General features: G+C 39.6%; 1 long non-coding RNA gene across 1 annotated transcript in view; it reads right to left on the bottom strand.

Annotated features, from left to right (window-relative positions):
* LOC134355232 (uncharacterized) overlaps positions 1-12868 on the bottom strand; it is a 127080-nt gene extending 114212 nt beyond the window's left edge. The window contains exon 1 of the long non-coding RNA XR_010019994.1: positions 12789-12868. This is a non-coding gene — a long non-coding RNA (uncharacterized LOC134355232). The remainder of the gene's footprint in view (positions 1-12788) is intronic.
* Positions 12869-18425: the final 5557 nt, after the last annotated feature.

The following is an 18425-nucleotide window of genomic DNA, read 5'->3' as shown; positions in this document are numbered from 1 at the left end:
TGGGTTCCGGTTGACCTACATTCTACCTCATTTGTTTTTGTTGCCATGATACTCGTCTTTAGCCTTTGGAATAGAGTGGAAAGATGTTTATTGTAGATAGGAAGAATAAATCTGAATGTATTTCTGTAGAATGCCTTAACCAGTCCACCAAGACCTGGATGGTTCTGCTCTCATGCCCCTACATCAGGATATGATCATGTGGCTGGCTTCACACCTCTGGATGAGACTGAGGCACCTGCTGTTACTCCAACCAAGTCACACAGGACCCGAGCCAGTAAAAGCTCAAGACAGACTCACAATGCCAGTTTGGGTGAATGGGGGGGGGGGGGGGGGAGGTGTTGTGTAGTGTTATGTAATGGGTGACAAATGACGCATTGTTCAGAATAGAAACTGTTCCAGGTAATTCACAAACACCATCATTGTGTTGTGTTCTCTTTAAGAGATAGTGTCTGATGTAATGATCTCAGTGTCAGGTGACTGCTTTTGGTTTGTTTGTACTGGAAGTAAAAGGCTATGGCTTTTGTTAAACACATAAGACGACTCTCATATGTTTTATTCGCAAAATCCTACACCATCAATGCATTGCATTGACCACACCTACTTCTGGCCAAATGGTCACCTAAACCTCAGGCACAATGCCCACCCCCTACCTTAATCTAACTCCTTTCAACCTTGATCCACATACCCCATCAAAATGGTGTCCCTTTTAAAGTGGTCACCTCCATCCAAATCTCTGGACTCATTTCCATATTCCATTCACATTACTACAACCAGAACCAGAACTGCCTATTCATTGTGCCGAAAATCCCCCCTGCAACCAAACAGCAGGGTAAAGAGATGCAATCAATTGACAATGAAGGAGTAATAATATGTATCAAATCCCGAGACTGCATGTGATTTGGAGATGGAGAAGGGTGAGTGACTTTATGGTGTTGATATTCCGATAACAACAGCTCTTTGTTAAGCGAACCATTGTGATGATTTCCTAAAGGGGAAAGAAAAGATTGAGCTGTGTAGGGATTTAAATAGGAATTTTTCAGAGCACAAATTCTTCGAAGTTTGCAGGGCAGGGGTAGATTTCATGAACACAGAGGGATTGACCGTAGACAGAACTATAAAGAAGGAAGGAGTTAGAGCTAGTCAAGGCCTTCCCTAACCTTAGGCCTAGGGATGATAAGTTAATTGGACTGGGTGAGCATTAGGACATGGGCATCAAAGTTTGGAAAATAAAATGTTCTCACAATTTTCAATGTATTTTTCTGAAAACTGGTCTATACTTAAGTTAATGGAATCTGCAGCTCCAGTAATTGGCTTAATTTATGCATTTACTTCACTGGCACCAACCTTTTATTTCCCTATTATAACTCAAATCAGAATTTAATGCAAAAATTACACAAGAAAACAAACACCAAGAACAGAATTTTCTGAAAGACGCAAAGACAATCAAAAAATAATAATCAGCCAGCCCCGTCACAGCCACCATCTAGGACATCTTCAGGAGGTGATGCCTCAGGAAGGCAGCATCCATCACTAAGAATCCTCACCACCATCAGGGAGCCGAGAGATCCCCACTCAATGATTCCGAAACAACTTCTTCCCCTCTGCCATCAGTTTTCTGAACAGTCCATGAACACAACCTCGTTATTCCAAGTTTTTATGCACGAGTTATTTACTTTGTAATTTATAGTCATTTTGTGTTTTTACACAGTGCTGCTCTTTCAAAACAACAAACTTCGATCATGTAAGACAGCGATAATGCGCCTGATTCTGAAAATGATCAACACTCAATATGTTAGATTTTAATGTAAATCATTGTTTACTGAAAGAATGTGCTTATTCAATGTGACAATTAAGAAACAAATCCCTGAGAATTATTTAAACATCTGGGACCTATTTGTGTCTGCTCAATATAACCAATTGGCATTATACTGAGGTTACTGCAAATACAGATCAGAAAGAACAGCATCCTCTGAGAATTGAGAAACTTTAATGCACCATCACCACTAGCTTGTTCAATTGACATTCAGGTGCTTGAGGAAGATGGACAGCTGAAAGATGAGCAATGTACTTACAATAGAAGAGAAAGAAGTGCTCTCCAGAAGTTTTATAAGTTCCCTGTATTCAGTAATCAATGCAGGTGATGAATAGTCATCTAGAAGAAATTAAGAGTAATTGCCTGCAATGGATTAGACTGTAAAGTTGTGCAATATTTAGAACTCCACTGCAAGAAGAGGTTTCAGCCTCCAAAATACTTGCCTTGCAATTATATTTTTCAGTTGTTCAATAAGGCTCTAAACAAACCATGTTCATAATATTAAAAATCCCCTAGTTTCACCCGGGAGAAGGCAAAACTAATTGAGATAGATAGAATAATTGAAAAATAAATTTTTAAATATGTAAATATAAAATAAATGTAATTAAATTGTCTTAATAATTCAACAAATAACTTAAAACATTGAAGAAAGAGCTAAGTAGACAGTATTTCCATGGGGAACAGGACCTCATTCAAACAAATGGCACACTGATGTTTCCTGCATGAGCATAGTGGTGAGGGCAGCGATATGCACAGATCGTATACGTTTATCTTCAGGGCATGGCATGAGTTGGATTGGATCTTAAGCCCAAGAGTGAAAATGAATTCAAAATATATTGATTACTTACCGCTCCTGAATACAGATAACTAGCATGCTCATCTTGAGGCATCCTAGCCAAAGTGTTTCGTCTCAATTCCTACTTTTACTATATGTTTAGAAATTCGGTCCCAGGAACAAATAGGCTGCTAGTCTAGACCTAGAAGATCAGGTTTCTCATGCAGCAAAATAACCAAGCAGAAAGGAATAGGTTTTCTCTAAAAAGCAATGCTTTAAGTAATGTGTGAGTGAGCTGTCAAACTAGAGGTTGTGCTGTTGTAATGGTGCACAGAATGTGTTGATCTGTGAGTAGTAACTTTAAGAAAACCAAACTGGTTCCTGAAGAAACCTGAAAATCTCCAACCCTATTCTTTAAACAGAAATACTCAGGAACTGATATCTCCATCATCACTGAGATAAAAAACATAGTGACTGCCAGTAGAGTTTCCTTTAGCTACAAACAACTTACTGGAAACTAAAATATACCAACAAACTACAGTCACACAATTTTATTAATGTTCCTTTGTCATTTGGAAAGGGCCTTATCAAACACATTGCAGGTGTACCATCTCCATATGGGCTGCAGCACATCACAAAAGTGCCTCACATCCTCTTTTTTCAAGAGTTAAGGAATCTAGTCAGTAAATGCTGAGTCCCCTCACTAGATAATGCACTTCGAAATAATTCTTATTGACTCCAGGAAAGCCTGAAGTACTTGGCAGTTGTCGTTGTTTAAAATACTGCAAATTATGACTCGATAAACTTTTTCAAAATGATGTTGTTTGACCATAAGACCAGGGAGAATTTCAATGTAATACTTTGGCAAGTCCACCAAAGAGGGCAGATGAGGACTTGTTTTCAAGTTTGTCCAAAAGATGGCCAGTCCATTTTCAGCAATGGGTATAAAGTATATGTGCATAAATTCAAATAATGCATCTCCCAGTGCTCGGTTGTGGAGAATCAGTGAGATTGCATCTACCTTTTGTGGCGGTAGGCAAATTGCAGCAGGTCCAGGTCCTTGATGAGACAGCAGTTAATCCTAGCCATTACCAACCTCTTAATGTACTTCTTCACAGTAGATGTGAGTGTATTCTGGTGATAATCATTGAGGCAGCTCACCTCAGTTTGAAACTCACCTTCAAAGATGAAGGAATTAAATTCAAATAATTAAATAAATCCCTTAGGAAAGACAGCTAGCCTCGCTTACCAGAATTGCTGGAAAACAAAATCTGACTCATTAATGATGTTCAAAGAAGGTTTTCACTGGTATAAGAAATGGCACTTTGTTTGGCTTATACTAATACCAAATCCAGCAGATTCACCAGAGTGATTGGCATTTAAGTCTTCTCAGCAGATTTCATAGATAGACAGCAACTATTGCTGTTACCTATGGCATTCACATCCTATGAACCATTATATTAAAAAGGCGTATAAAAATTAGGTCTGCGGAATAATGATCCAGACATCTTTTTGCTTATCCAGTGACTTAAACACTGTGCTAACTTATGGTCCGCCAGTTTGCTCCTTCAGCTGTTAAACAAAAGATGTGTCATTGAGTTACACTTCCTCCATCCTGAAAGGATTTAGCCAAGGGTTTCAATTCTTGAACTTCAAAGTAAAATGCTTCTGGTATGTTTAACCTTTACTAATTCCTCCAAGTTAAAAAAAAACTTCTCATTTTTCTCTTTGAACTAAGATAAAAGACGTATTTATAAAAAGAGCGGATGACTAGCATGTATATGGTGACTTTCAAAATCCTTACACTGTCCAAGGGACTTTACAGAGGATGAAATGTGCTTTTTTTTAAGTGTGGCAAAAAAATGTAATAGAGGGAAATGGTATCTTTTCACAGTCTGAAAATTGCTTTTTTAAATAATTAAAACCATTACCAAAAATTACAAAACACATTTTCCTATTCTGCACAATTCATTCAGCTAAATATTAAGTCGCCCTTTGCAATTAAGGACTTCTGAATACATTTCCCAACATTACTGTTTATCTTATTGCTCTGGACAACCATTCTAAAATATTTTTCCCCAAATAATTACCTATGTGTTTGTATGAATAGCTTCATATTTCATTCAATGCCTTGCAAGCAGTTGTTCTCAAAATCATATTCAAATCATTCATCCTCTCTGCTCATAAATCAACACAAAATTTGCATCTCTGAATGTTCTGCTTTTTCCTGCCGTGAAGGTAAACAAGATGCACTTGGTCATTAAACCCAGTACTGTGGTCTCTAGCGCCCATCTTGTTCAAGGGCTTAAAGCTGAATTTCATTGTTATATTTATTATAAGAATTAAGAAACTAGAAATACCTGGCAATGCCAAAAAAGTTTTTTTTTCTAATACATCTCACTTTGAAGTTCTATATAAAGGTTGTGTTTGTGAACAAGCTGTGACATGCCTCCAGCCATCTGCACAGACTGTATGACTGACATTAAGGTCTGGATTGTCCTGTTTGTAAGAAACCTATTTCCATGCTTCATTCACATTTTTTTATTTATAATTAGAAATATCAGAATTGTGGCAATATTAAAATGCTTCAAGTTCAATGGCCTGAGGCATTGTTGTCTTCACGTTAGTTTACTTACTCACATGAATAAAATAAAAATGTATGAACAGCACTTAGTAAATCTGACCTCCAAGAGGACCTTGCTGTGATTTGAAGAGTTGCGTGCCTCAAAGACCTGGAGAGTTATGTTGGCTGTAGTCAGGGCTTTGTGCTTTGGTTCTTGGGCGGGTTGCATATGCCAAACTGGTCAAAGGGCAGAGGCCAGACTTAGAGTGGTCCACCAATCCTCCAGGTTCAGGGTTTCAGCTCAGGGCTAACAACCCTGACTGGTAAAACAAAATTGTAATGGAAGCAACAATGAGGAGTTCTTCTAAATCTGAGTGTGATGGCATTCTTGAGTCTCTACCTGGGACTTGCATGACTGACAGTAGCTACTGATGTGACGAAGGAAGCCCTGGACACCACCAGAGAAGGAGGACCTTCACTGCTGCCTTAAACTCCAGCTGTATAATGAGCAGGAACAGCAAATCTGATATTTAAAGATGGTATGTTAATATGACAGCTGAAGTATAGTACAAATAAATATCTCAGGTAAATAGGAGACTAAATTAAAAGTGTACTCATTTCTTGTGTGATGTGTTCCAGAAATTGACCCATTCAAACTTGGAAGAAATTAAGTAAAATTTATCTGAATTATATCAAATACTGGCATCTTTCTGAAGTCAGAAAGTGAAGACAAGGACAACATAAATTCCATTGAGAAGATTAAAGAAGCTTAAAAAGCCTGTGAATAATTAATCTATAAACAACTTGCACAAATGGCAGCTCCCCACGCAAAATGCTGAAGGAACTCAGCAGGTCTAGCAGCATCTACGGAGAGAAATAAAGAGTTGACATTTGGATCTGAGACACTTCATCAGGACTCTCTATAAATGCTGCTTAACCTGCTGAGTTCCTCCAGTTTTCTGTGTGGATTTCTCTGGATTTCCAGCATCAGCAGAATCTCTTATGTTTATGAATGACAGTTATGTATTTTATATATATACATATATATACACACACACACACACACACACACACACACACACATATACTGTTACGTACCCCGTAACTGGGTTGCCAAACCAGCAGAAATGGATCACTCAGTTGGAGTCTAGATTACTAGAACTAAGAAAGTTTTATTAAAGAAACAAGCAACACAGTACTCTAATCAAAAGGATAATGAATGCAACAGTTCAGCAATGATAAACATGCATGTACACAGAATTAAGATAACAGGATCAATCAAGCTCTATCGTTGTCCAGGGGTAAATGACCAGTTTCAAAGTGACGCAAATTTCAGTTCAATTTAGTTCAGTTCAGTTCGCAGTAATCGCTGCCGTGGGAGATGGACAGTGGGGGGAAGGAGAGAGAGAGCAAAACGAATGAATATTCAAGGCTTCCACACACAGACCTTCGCAGTCAGCTTTCGGGCGAGTCCTTTGTGATGTCATCTGAGGTCACCGACCGTGACCCCTCCGTTTCCAGATACGATCGTTTCTCTGCGGTGAACCTGGCACCCAGGCAAGGGTGGACACACATCAGGTTCCCGCCAATCGTGCCTTTCAAAACTTCCCACCGACTTGTGAGAGACGCACTGCTTCCAGGGTCTCGTTACCTCGGGTGTCGTGTGTGTCCTGCCTTAGCGAAACTGTCCCTTTTTATCCCCCTGCTGGGGTATCGACTGTCCATCACTTCAAACAGTTCAGGGTTCAAAGGGGGAGCCGCACTTGACAGCTCTCTCTCCCGTCCCTTCATTACACATCTCCAAATGCTGCTCCATTGTTTTCCTTATCTCTCTCTCCTGAAGTCAGGTGGCAGACCAACTGCTGATCCCACTGGTGCCAGCACAGGACAGCTACATCTTAATCTATGTGTATTCTCGTCACAATATATATAAACACATACATAAAATATGAAAACTAATGTGCATGCTCTAGCACCTCTACCTGTTTTTTAGGGCTTCTTTCTACACATTGCATTGCTCAAGATCAAAATACAGAACAATAATGCATGCATATGCTAGGGTTCGAATCAGCAGCAAAAATAAACTGCTGGAGGAACTCTGTGGATCAGGCAGCATCTGTGGAGGCAGTGGGATGGTCTGCATCAAGGTTCAATCCAAAATGCTGACCATCCCTTTCCCTCCATATATGCTGTGAGTCCCTCAGCAGTTTGTTTTCTTTTTCCTTCAGGCTCCATCATCTACCGTCCCTTGTGTTTCCAGAGCTCAGATCAGAATAGTTTCCCCTTCCCTGACACTGAGAAGGAAGAAGAGCGGATCCAGAGAAACATTGTCTTATTTGACTGTATACATGTATATAGTTAAATGACAATAAACTTGACTTGACTTCATCCCTTGTATTTATTTTGTTGCATACATCGAAACTCCAACTGAACTCAAAGGTAAATAATTTCTGTGAAATGCTTTAGGAGTACCAATATGGACAAAATTTCAGCTTGTACATCCTCACTGTTTAGACCTAAAGCCTCAGCTTTGCAGCTGCACTGGAATTCATGGCAATTGGAGCTATCTCATGCTGTTAGAGCCATTCCAGCTGCTCTATCTCTAATGAACAACCATCAGATATAACACTTAAGCAAGCATGCTAAGGATGGACAATTTCATAACTCAGACAGGTAGTATATGTTAAAATGCTGCTTGGAAAGTAATTTGTAAAGATTGCTATATATGTCCGAAACTACTACATCAAGCTAAGCACAAAACAGGGTGAGGGAGACTCATAAACAAAAGCAGTTTGTCACAGACTGCAGAATTAAAAATAGCCACGCTCAGACTAATTTGTATAGATTGTTGAAGCATCTGGTTTTGTGTATCATGAATGAGAGATTGATGATTTTCACACACGGGAAGCGAACGATCTGTGAGAGGTATTGACCGCTGTATTGTGTAGCTGTCAGTGTCATCGCGGTGCTTGTCAGTAGAATAGAGTTTCCAGTTAGAATTCATTTGGTGAGGTACTGTTAATGCAGGCCAGAACAAATGCCCCAAATAAAAGCAATGCTCCTGCTTTCAACAGGCATCTCATCTGGTTACAGACTGAATATACTTAATGATGATATTAGTGAGGGTTTCCAGAAGAAATGTAATTAATTTATTTTGTTTCCCCTTCCGCCACCTCTGAAAAGTCTACCTGTTTCTTTGTAACGTAGGTGACAGGAATTTTTGGGAGGGGAAAGACTTTCACAAATCATACCTTCTATGCCATGTGTTTCCAACATACACTCAGTGGCCACTTTATCAGGTATCTCTTATATGTAATAAAGTGGCGAATGAGTGTATATTTGTGGCATTCATCTGCTGTAGCCCATCCACTTCATGGTTCGATGTGTTGTGCATTCAGAGATGCTTTTCTGCAGAGAACTGTTGTAAAGCATGGTTATTTGATACTGTCACCTTCCTGTCAGCTTGAACCAGTCCCCTCTGACATTTCTCATTAACAAGCCATTTTTGCCCTCAGAAATGCCATTCACTGGTCTTTTTTTTTTGTTTTTCACACAATTCTCTGTAAATGCTGGGGACTGTTGTGCATGAAATTCTCAGGAGATCAGCAGTTTCTGAGATACTCAAACCACCCCACAACCATTTCATGGACAAAGGCACTTAGATCACATTTCTTCCCCACTCTTACGTTTGGTCTGAACAACAACCAAACCTCTTGACCATGTCTGCATGTCTTTATGCACTGAGTTTCTGCCACATGATTGGCTGATTAGATACTTTCCTTAATGAGCAGGTGTACACATGTACATAATAAAGTGGACACTAAGTATGTGGGCACTCATAGCAACAAACATCTTAGCAGGTCCTGAGGGGTTCCTTTCCTTTCTGTGTTTCAAATATCATGCTCCTATGCAAGTAGAGTGATGGTACTGGGGTTGCTGACTCCTGCAACGTTCTAAACTCAAACAAAGATCTTAAGCCCTATCCAATATAGATAGCTACTGGTAACTTCACTATAGGTGGTTACATAGAAACATAAAAAACCTACAGCATAATACAGGCCCTTCGGCCCACAAAGCTGTGCCGAACATGTCCCTACCTTAGAACTACCTAGGCTTTACCCATAGCCCTCTATTTTTCTAAGCTCAATGTAGCCATCCAGGAGTCTTTTAAAAGACTCTATCGTTTCCACCTCCACCACCACCACTGGCAGCCCATTCCAGACACTCACCACGCTCTGTGTAAAAAACTTACCCCTGACATCTCCTCTGTACCTACTTCCAAGCACCTTAAAACTGTGCCCTCTCAGCCCTGGGGAAAAGCCTTTGACTATACACATGATCAATGCCTCTCATTATCTTGTCCACCTCTAACGGTTCACCTCTCATCCTCCATCACTCCAAGGAGAAAAGGCCGTGTTCACTCAACCTATTCTCATAAGGCATGCTCCCCAATCCAGGCAACATCCTTGTAAATCTCCTCTGCACCCTTTCTATGGTTTCCACATCCTTCCTGTAGTGAGGTGACCAGAACTGAGCACAGTACTCCAAATGGGGTCTGACCATAGAGCTGCAACATTACCTCTCTGCTCTTAAACTCAATTCCACGATTGATGAAGGCCAATGCACTGTATGCCTTCTTGACCACAGAGTCAACCTGCATAGCAGCTTTGAGTGTCCTACGGACTCAGACACCAAGATCCCTATGATCACCCACACAGCCAAAAGTCTTACCATTAGTGCTATATTCTGCTATCAAATTTGACCTATCAAAATGAATCACCTCACACTTATTTGGGTTGATCTCCATCTGCCACTTCTCAGTCAAGTTTTGCATCCTATCAATGTCCCGTTGTAACCTCTGACAGTCCTCCACACTATCCACAACACCCAGAACCTTTGTGTCATCAGCAAATTTACTAACCAATCCCTCCACTTCCTCATCCAGGTCATTTATAAAAATCACAAAGAGTAGCAGTCCCAGAACAGATCCCTGAGGCACACCACTGGTCACCGGCCTCCATGCAGAATATGACCTGTCTACAACCACTCTTTGCCTTCTGTGGGCAAGCCAGTTCTGGATCCACAAAGCGATGTCCCTTTGGATCCCATGCCTCCTTACTTTCTCAATAAGCCTGGCATGGGGTACCTTACCAAATGCCTTGCTAAAATCCATATCCACTACATCTACAGCTCTACCTTCATCAATGTGTTTAGTCACATCCTCAAAAAATTAAATCAGGCTCGTAAGGCATGACTTGCCTTTGACACAGCCATACCGACTATTCCTAATCATATTATGCCTCTCCAAATGTCCATAAATCCTGCCTCTCAGGATCTTTTCATTAACTTACCAACCACTGAAGTAAGACTCATTGACCTATAATTTCCTGGGCTATCCTTACTCCTTTTCTTGAATAAGGAAACAATATCCGCAACCCTCCAATCCTCCAGAACCTCTCCCGTCCTCATTGATGATGCAAAGATCATTTCCAGAGGATCAGTAATCTCCTCCCTCGCCTCCCACAGTAGCATGGGGTACATCCTGTCCAGTCCCAGTGACTTATCCAACTTGATGCTTTCCGAAAGCTCCAGAACATCCTTTTCCTTAATATCTACATGCTCCAGCTTTTTAGTCCACTGCAAGTCATCTCTACAATCACCAAGATCCTTTTCCGTAGAGAATACTGAAGCAAAGTATTCATTAAGTACCTCCGCTATTTCCTCCGGTTCCGTACACACTTTTCCACTGTCACACTTGATTGGTCCTATTCTCCCACGTCTTATCCTCTTGCTCTTCACATACTTGTAGAATGCCTTGGGATTTTCCTTAATCCTGTCCGCCAAGGCCTTCTCATGGCCCCTTCTGGCTCTCCTAATTTCATTCTTAAGCTCCTTCCTACTAGCCTTATAATCTTCTAGATTCCTATCATTACCTAGTTTTTTGAACCTTTCGTAAGCTCTTCTTTTCTTCTTGACTAGATTTACAACAGCCTTTGTGCACCATGGATCTTGTACCCTACCATCCTTTCCATGTCTCATTGGAACGTACCCACTCAGAATCCCACGCAAATATCCCCTGAACATTTGCCACATTTCTTCCCTACGTTTTCCTGAGAACATCTGTTATGCACTTTTTATGCAAACAGCCTGAAAGCTTCTGGGAACTGAGTTCCCAGAATCCCGTAGAGTAATGCTGTGAAGCTGACTCTTTGAGCACACAAAACTTCCAACTATTAGAAGACCATCTATATCATGTGCTAAGTGATAGCATTAATCTGGTCTGCGTGCTTCCTTGAACTAAGTAACATAGCCAGCATTGTCTGGTTTGAAACTGGTCTATTAACATAACCCCATTGTCTTACACTGCATCTCTTTTGTAGTCAGCCCAGGTTTTGTGGGCCTGTGTTCTATATGCAGTGCTGTTTGTTTCCAAAATTATCCTTTTAACTTCAGACTCATTACTGCTTGCCACTTACATTAAGAGCTGAAACTGGCTTCCACTTACGACAAGAAGCTAAACAAAGGATATTAGTTGGAAGTTTAACTTATTCAAACAACTCTTTGATCTCTAGAAGTTTCAGCTGCCATGATGGAAAACTGAGCTTGGAAAAAAAGCAAAGGCTCCCTAGCCTTGTACAGTGACTATCCATCACAATAGTTTTAACAGGCTTTGAAATATGTGATTACATTATGATGATCAGAAGAAGAGAAAATTTCTTTTTATATTGCTTGTTTTATGCCTCATCAATGAACAACTTTAGTGAGTGGTTAACTGAATATAAATGAAAGAATAAATCAAATTACAGTTCTAAGACTATAATTTAAAAGTAGTCAACATTTTGATTGAAGCTCAGTATTAACTTGGTGATCTTTATTATTGTGAAATGCTACTGAAAATTAAAAAAGGGATTTATACATGTTTCCCTTTATGTGATTAAACCTCAAGAATGCTTTGATAAAGAGACGGAAGAATAGACTAACTCATTGATCACCAAACTTCCCCCTGGCTTCCCATTCCACCAAACAAGTCAATTGCACATGCAAAAAACTGAGACCAGGCCTTTATCTACCATAAGTCCACAAGATATAGGAGCAGGATAAGACCACTGAGTCGGTTACACAATTCCATCATGGCTGATTTATTATCCCTGTCAACCACATTCTCCTGCCTTCTCCCCATAATCTTTGACACCCTTACTAATCAAAAACCTATCAACCCCTGTTTTAAATATACCCAATGTGACTTAGTCTCCACAGCCTTCTGTGGCAATGAATTCCACAGATTCGCCACCATCTAGCTAACAAAATTCCTCATTAATTGAAATATAGAATATAAATCAAATTGTATATATGTGGTAATGTTGCTTATCATTGCCTAACAATATAAACTAGCAGTTATAATATTATTAACACCATAGAAGACTCTAAACAGCATCATGAAGTTAGATTTGAAGCTAGGTCACATTCTGACAAGTGTTCGAAAGCTTGGCCAGATTGATTTCCAAGTACTAATGAAGGAAGAAATTGCATAGAAGTAGTGAGATTTAAGGAAAGAATTTCAGATCTGAGAACCTTGTAATGTCCTCTAGCAACATAAGTCCCTAATTTGACTGCACTTTTCCATTGCATGCACTTACCCAATTTTGATTCCTCCACTGTAAGTAATACCAACAGCTGTCTACACTCTATTCTCACGTCTTCCCTCCTTGAACCTTTCAGTCTTTCTCTTGATTAAAATGATCCTTAACACTTTGGACTGCTGGGCTCAAATCATGATTTAAAAGTGACCAACCGTACATTGAAGATTAATCATTTTCTCAAGACAGAAGCACTAATGAGTCAAAGCACCAGAGAAACATTTCAGCACTTTGATAAACACAGGAGGAAGGTAGAAATGTGTTAAATATAACCCGAAGTTTAATATTTCATAATCTTCCAGTAATCCATTTGGTTTTTCATTTGTCTATGCTCAGAGTGCAAATAAGTTTTTTAATAAATTGGAATAAAGAGTGTTTGTCAGATTCAATAATTTGGATTTAAGACTGTATATTCCTTCCTCATCTAGTTAGTCTTTTACTGCAACCGAGGACTTTAAAATAGAACTAATAAATCAAAATAAGCTCACGTTTCAAGAAAAACTTTCGAAGTTAGTTCAGTATTGCAAATGCTAGTTGAATATTTTCTGTACTTTGACACTTTGTTATTTTCATTCCCAGTTACTTTTTGCACAGTCTGGATCTGACTGCATGTTGCAAGATTCTCCATCTGCAGTCTGCTCAATAGTAAGTGGAGACTTTAAATTCATCTTAGAAAACAACATTAGCATGCAAAACATCCGTGGAGGGTCTATCTAATGTCAGATATCTTTAAACACATAAGTTATGAAAGACGCTGGAAGACTGACTATCTTTTAATATCAATCTGTCATATAGTACCATGATTAGAAAATGTCTTCGAGGGTGGATGCTTGAAAGATATTACTCATCTCACCTCTTCAGATCTTTCTTTACTTGTAAGTTATAGCTAAATGACATATAGATAATAGCTGCGATGAGCTCAGAATATCTGCTAAACCTCAGAGGATAGCAACAGCATTTGTCACCAAAGTACGGCACTAATTTGTCAATTTCTATGGCAAATGTTCACAAGTTAAATAAATAGCTGCAGTTCTGGAAGGTGGTTATACAGTAATCACCATTAGCAATCCACACACATCTTTTTTCTTGTACAATTCACAAGAGCAATAAAGCATCTGTGTGAAAGGAGCTGAATAGTCCAAGGTTGCATTAGCTGTTAGTTAATTTTAAAATATGACACAGATGAAAGTGCTTAAGAGACAACATATCACTTCAACAGGAACTCAATCTTTAGAGATCCAGTGTGGCATTTTTTTTTACATTTATTCCTGGAACACAGTCTTTCTATAATTGAGGATTAGTACATCAGCTAAAAAAAACAAAGCACAATTCAATTCTGGTTCTAAGGGCATGGATTTGAAGTATTTAGCGGAAGGATTAGTGGGAGCTGAGTGAAAAGGGGTCTGTAATGCACTGTCTGGAAGGGTAGCTGGGGAGAAATGCTCAACAAAATAAAGGGAACATGGGTGTATTCTTTGGTGCCTTAACCTGTAGGGCCATAGAGCAAGTCCAGGAAAATGAGATTAACCTGTGTGAATCTTTCTTGACTGGCAAAAAACTCAATTCCCTCTCTATGCCAGATGTTTAAAAGTAAACTAGACAATTTGAAATAGTTAACACATAAAATGCTGGAAGAACTCAGCTGGTCAGGTAGCACCTATGGAGATATCTATGTATATATTTCCATAAATACTGCCTGACCTATAAACAGTCAATGTTTCCAGCCAAGATCCTTCACCAGGAGACATAGGTGTTGCTTGGCCTGCTGAATTCCTCCAGCATTTTGTGTGTGTTACTCTGGATTTCCAGCATCTCCAGAATCTTTTGTGTTTAATATTTGCAATAATTGAGTTTTGAACCTCAGATCTTTGTCATCACCCAAAACACTTAAATCCCATCACTGTAATATTGCTATGCTACCCCACATCTGCTTATCTGCTGAGACCCACATTCATGGCCTCTGCTCCCACTATTGGATCCTAATAGGTTTCCTCATCTTGTTCTCCTTTATGTAAAGACCATCCAAATCTCTGCTGCCTCACAAACTCGCAAACTGAACCATAACTTCATCAACATTGAAAAGTTACAAATGCTGGAACTCTAAAAAAAAAACACAGGAATTGATGGGAGCTCTCAGTGGGTTGGGCACGTTCCATGAAAGCAGAGTGTTGAGGACTCTTTGGAATTGGTATTTCATTGTCACATGTACTGCAAACAGCTATTTTGCATACTGTCCCTACAGAACAAATCATTATATAGTGTGTTGAGGTAGTACAAGGTAATACAATAACAGAATGCTGAATGAAGTTGGTCCATAGTTGCTACCTGGCCTGCTGAGTTCCTCCAGCATCTTGTGTGTGTTGCCTGACTTCCCTTCATTCTTTCTAGTCCTGATGAAGGGTCTTGGTCAGATATGTCAACTGTACTTTTTTTCCATAGATGCTGCCTGGCCTGCTGAGTTCCTCCAGCTTTTTGTGTGCGTTGCAGAATGAAGTGTAACAGCTACAGAGAAAGCATGGTGCCGGTAGGTGCAAGGTAGGTTGGAAGGTCGAGTGCACATTTTATCATACCAGGAAACCATTCAATAGTCTTATAGCAGCAGGATAGAGGTGTCCTTGAACCTCGTGGTAGGGAAGGCACAATGGAAGAAAAGGAAAATCTGTGATTGGGATAAGGTCAGGGTTGTCATGATGATAAGTTATCGATGGAGCTATGGCTGCTGTTGTTGATAGAACTGAGGAACTGTGACATCCTGCATTGGGTCAGAGGTCATGCAGGATCCAAAACCCTACTGATTTCAGTGGCATTTACAGAACACCGATTGGATGATAAAGGGAAACATTAGTTACTCTTCCAAAAAATACTGTAGCTTGTGGGAAAGAAAACCTGGTTCGACCTATCACCTGCCAGTTTGTACTCCTTCCCCTCCCTCACCTTCTTATTCTGGCTTCTTCCCTCTTCCTTTCCAGTCCTCATGAAGGGACTCAACCAAATATGTTGACTGTTTAAGGGGGGGGGGGTGATTGATTGATAAGTTTGTGGCCTAAGGTAGAAGGAGGTGAGTTATTAACTTCAAACTTTCTGCATAATCACTCAAAGAGTTGGCCTGCATGTGTATGTAATGAGAGCTGTATAACTCATCTCCTTATACCTTAGACCACAAACTTATCAATCACCCCTGCTGTGGACACTTTCCGTATACAATCCGTATGCTCCACGACTGCTGGACTAAGTGTGTAAATGTAGGAGGGGACTATGTTGAAAAATAAATGTGCTAGGTTTTCTAAAATTGACTCCTTCTATCTTAGGCCACAAACTTATCAATCACCCCTCGTATTTCTCTCCATAGACGTTGCCTGACTTGCTACCCCAGAATTTTGTGTGTGTTACTCAGTACTTCCAACATCTGCAGAATCTTTTCATGTTCTATAGTTTGTTTTTTTTTATCATTTTTCAATAGTTTATGTGCATTCATGTATTTAATTTCTGCTTTATGTTTTAAAATTATTTTTTAAAGTTATTCTTTTCAACATTTGTAAGTCATAAATGGCTGTTACAGAGATGATAAATTTGGTGGGGCTTTTTAGAAATAAGGCTTCTAGAACACATTGCATACCACCAAGTTACCATCCAAACCATAGTGGAGACCGATATGATGTGGGGCCCAGTGAGATAGGGAGACGTGATTGGCAGAATGGTCAGCATTCTCAATAATGCACAATTTGGACTATTGCCTCAGTTTTAATATTCCAATATCTGAAAGCCACCCCCCCCCCACTGGATTGTAATTTCCTCCTTCTCCAATGAACTGGCATATCCACATTCCTCCACTTCTGGCCTTTTGGTCATTCTTGTACATAACAGCATCATCACTGGTATCTGTGCCATCAGTCACCTGTATCCTAAGCTCTGAAATCCTCTCATTAATCTTCTTTGATTCTCCAAATTTTACTCTTGATCTTTAATTACACAGCTCAACATTTATCACATTGAATAATCAATTGCACATCTGCCTTGAAATCTCTCCATGTGGTTTGTTGTCTGTTCTTTCCTTGGTAGTGCTCTTTTGGAGCACCTCAAGTCATTTTATCATATTAAAATTGTTTTATAAATGGATTTTGCCAAATTTAATCATGTTTCCATGTGCGTTGTCAAATCCTTAATAAAATCTGTGAAGATCGCCTCAGATACATTACCTCATTGACTCTTGTTGCCATCTGAAATAAGCTTAACGTTGCTAATGTGAATGGAACAGTGGAATGAGGAATATAATCACAGTGAATATTTTACTGACATTATATTGTAAATGTATGTTTGTACTTTTCAATGAAACTCAGTCTAGATGATGAGTATTTGTGGATTTCCAATCACTGACATTAAAAACAGACCAATTATGGAGTGCATGCTAAATTGATGCTGCACATTAGACCTGATACTTTGTCCTTAGGTTGAAGGGGAGAGATGCAAGAAGCCATGGATAGAAGTAACTCAGCTTGGTTATGCAGAGTAGGCCCAAGTAATTTTAAAAAGGGAACAGTAAATTGGAACTCATAAATACTAAAAAAAAGTTTGTCTGCTCATGTGGTGTTTATAAAATAGTGTAAGTAACTTACAACATTAAAGGATCGAACAACATTTTCAAAGATATGCTATCACCCTTATTTAAATCCTGTTGAGCACACAACCTTCTGGATTATGCAATCTTCAGAGGTTAATTTACAGGTGCTTAAGCCATCTTGGTCAACTTAACAAAATGTGGAAGGATGGAGGAAGTATTAACTTCTGAATATAGAATGTTTTGAAGCTCAGGTCAAATCTATTGTCCTGACCAGAAGACTCGATGGTCCAAATGACAAAGTTGAAAGTAAAGTTATTATCAAAGTGCATATATGCCACCAGAGATCCATTTTCTTGTGGGCAATCACAATAAATACAAGAAACACAATAGAGTCAATGAAAGAAAATATCCAACATTACAAAAAACAATGAACAATAAAAGCAACAAACTGTGCAAATAAGACCATAAGACCATAAGACCATAAGACAAAGGAGCAGAAGTAGGCCATTCAGCCCATCGAGTCTGCTCCACTATTTTATCATGAGCTGATCCATTCTCCTATTTAGTCCCACTCTCTCGCCTTCTCACCATAACCTTTGATGCCCTGGCTACTCAGATATCAATCAATCTCTGCCTTAAATACACCCAATGACTTGGCCTCCACTGCTGCCTGTGGCAACAAATTCCATAGGTTCGCCACCCTCTGACTAAAAAAAATTCTTCGCATTTCTGTTCTGAATGGGCGCCCTTCAATCCTTAAGTCATGCCCTCTCATACTAGACTCCCCCATCATGGGAAACAACTTTGCCACATCCACTCTGTCCACGCCTTCTAACATTCGAAATGTTTCTATGAGGTCTCCCCTCATTCTTCTAAACTCCAAGGAATACAGTCCAAGAGCGGACAAACGTTCCTCATGTGTTAACCCTCACATTCCTGGAATCATTCTAGTGAATCTTCTCTGTACCCTCTCCAACGTCAGCACATCCTTTCTTAAATAAGGAGACCAAAACTGCCCACAGTACTCCAAGTGAGGTCTCACCAGCGCCTTATAGAGCCTCAACATCACATCCCGGCTC

The sequence above is a fragment of the Mobula hypostoma genome, chromosome 12, assembly GCF_963921235.1.
Source record: "Mobula hypostoma chromosome 12, sMobHyp1.1, whole genome shotgun sequence".
Classification (NCBI taxonomy): domain Eukaryota; kingdom Metazoa; phylum Chordata; class Chondrichthyes; order Myliobatiformes; family Myliobatidae; genus Mobula; species Mobula hypostoma.
This window is presented reverse-complemented; position numbering and strand designations above follow the sequence as displayed.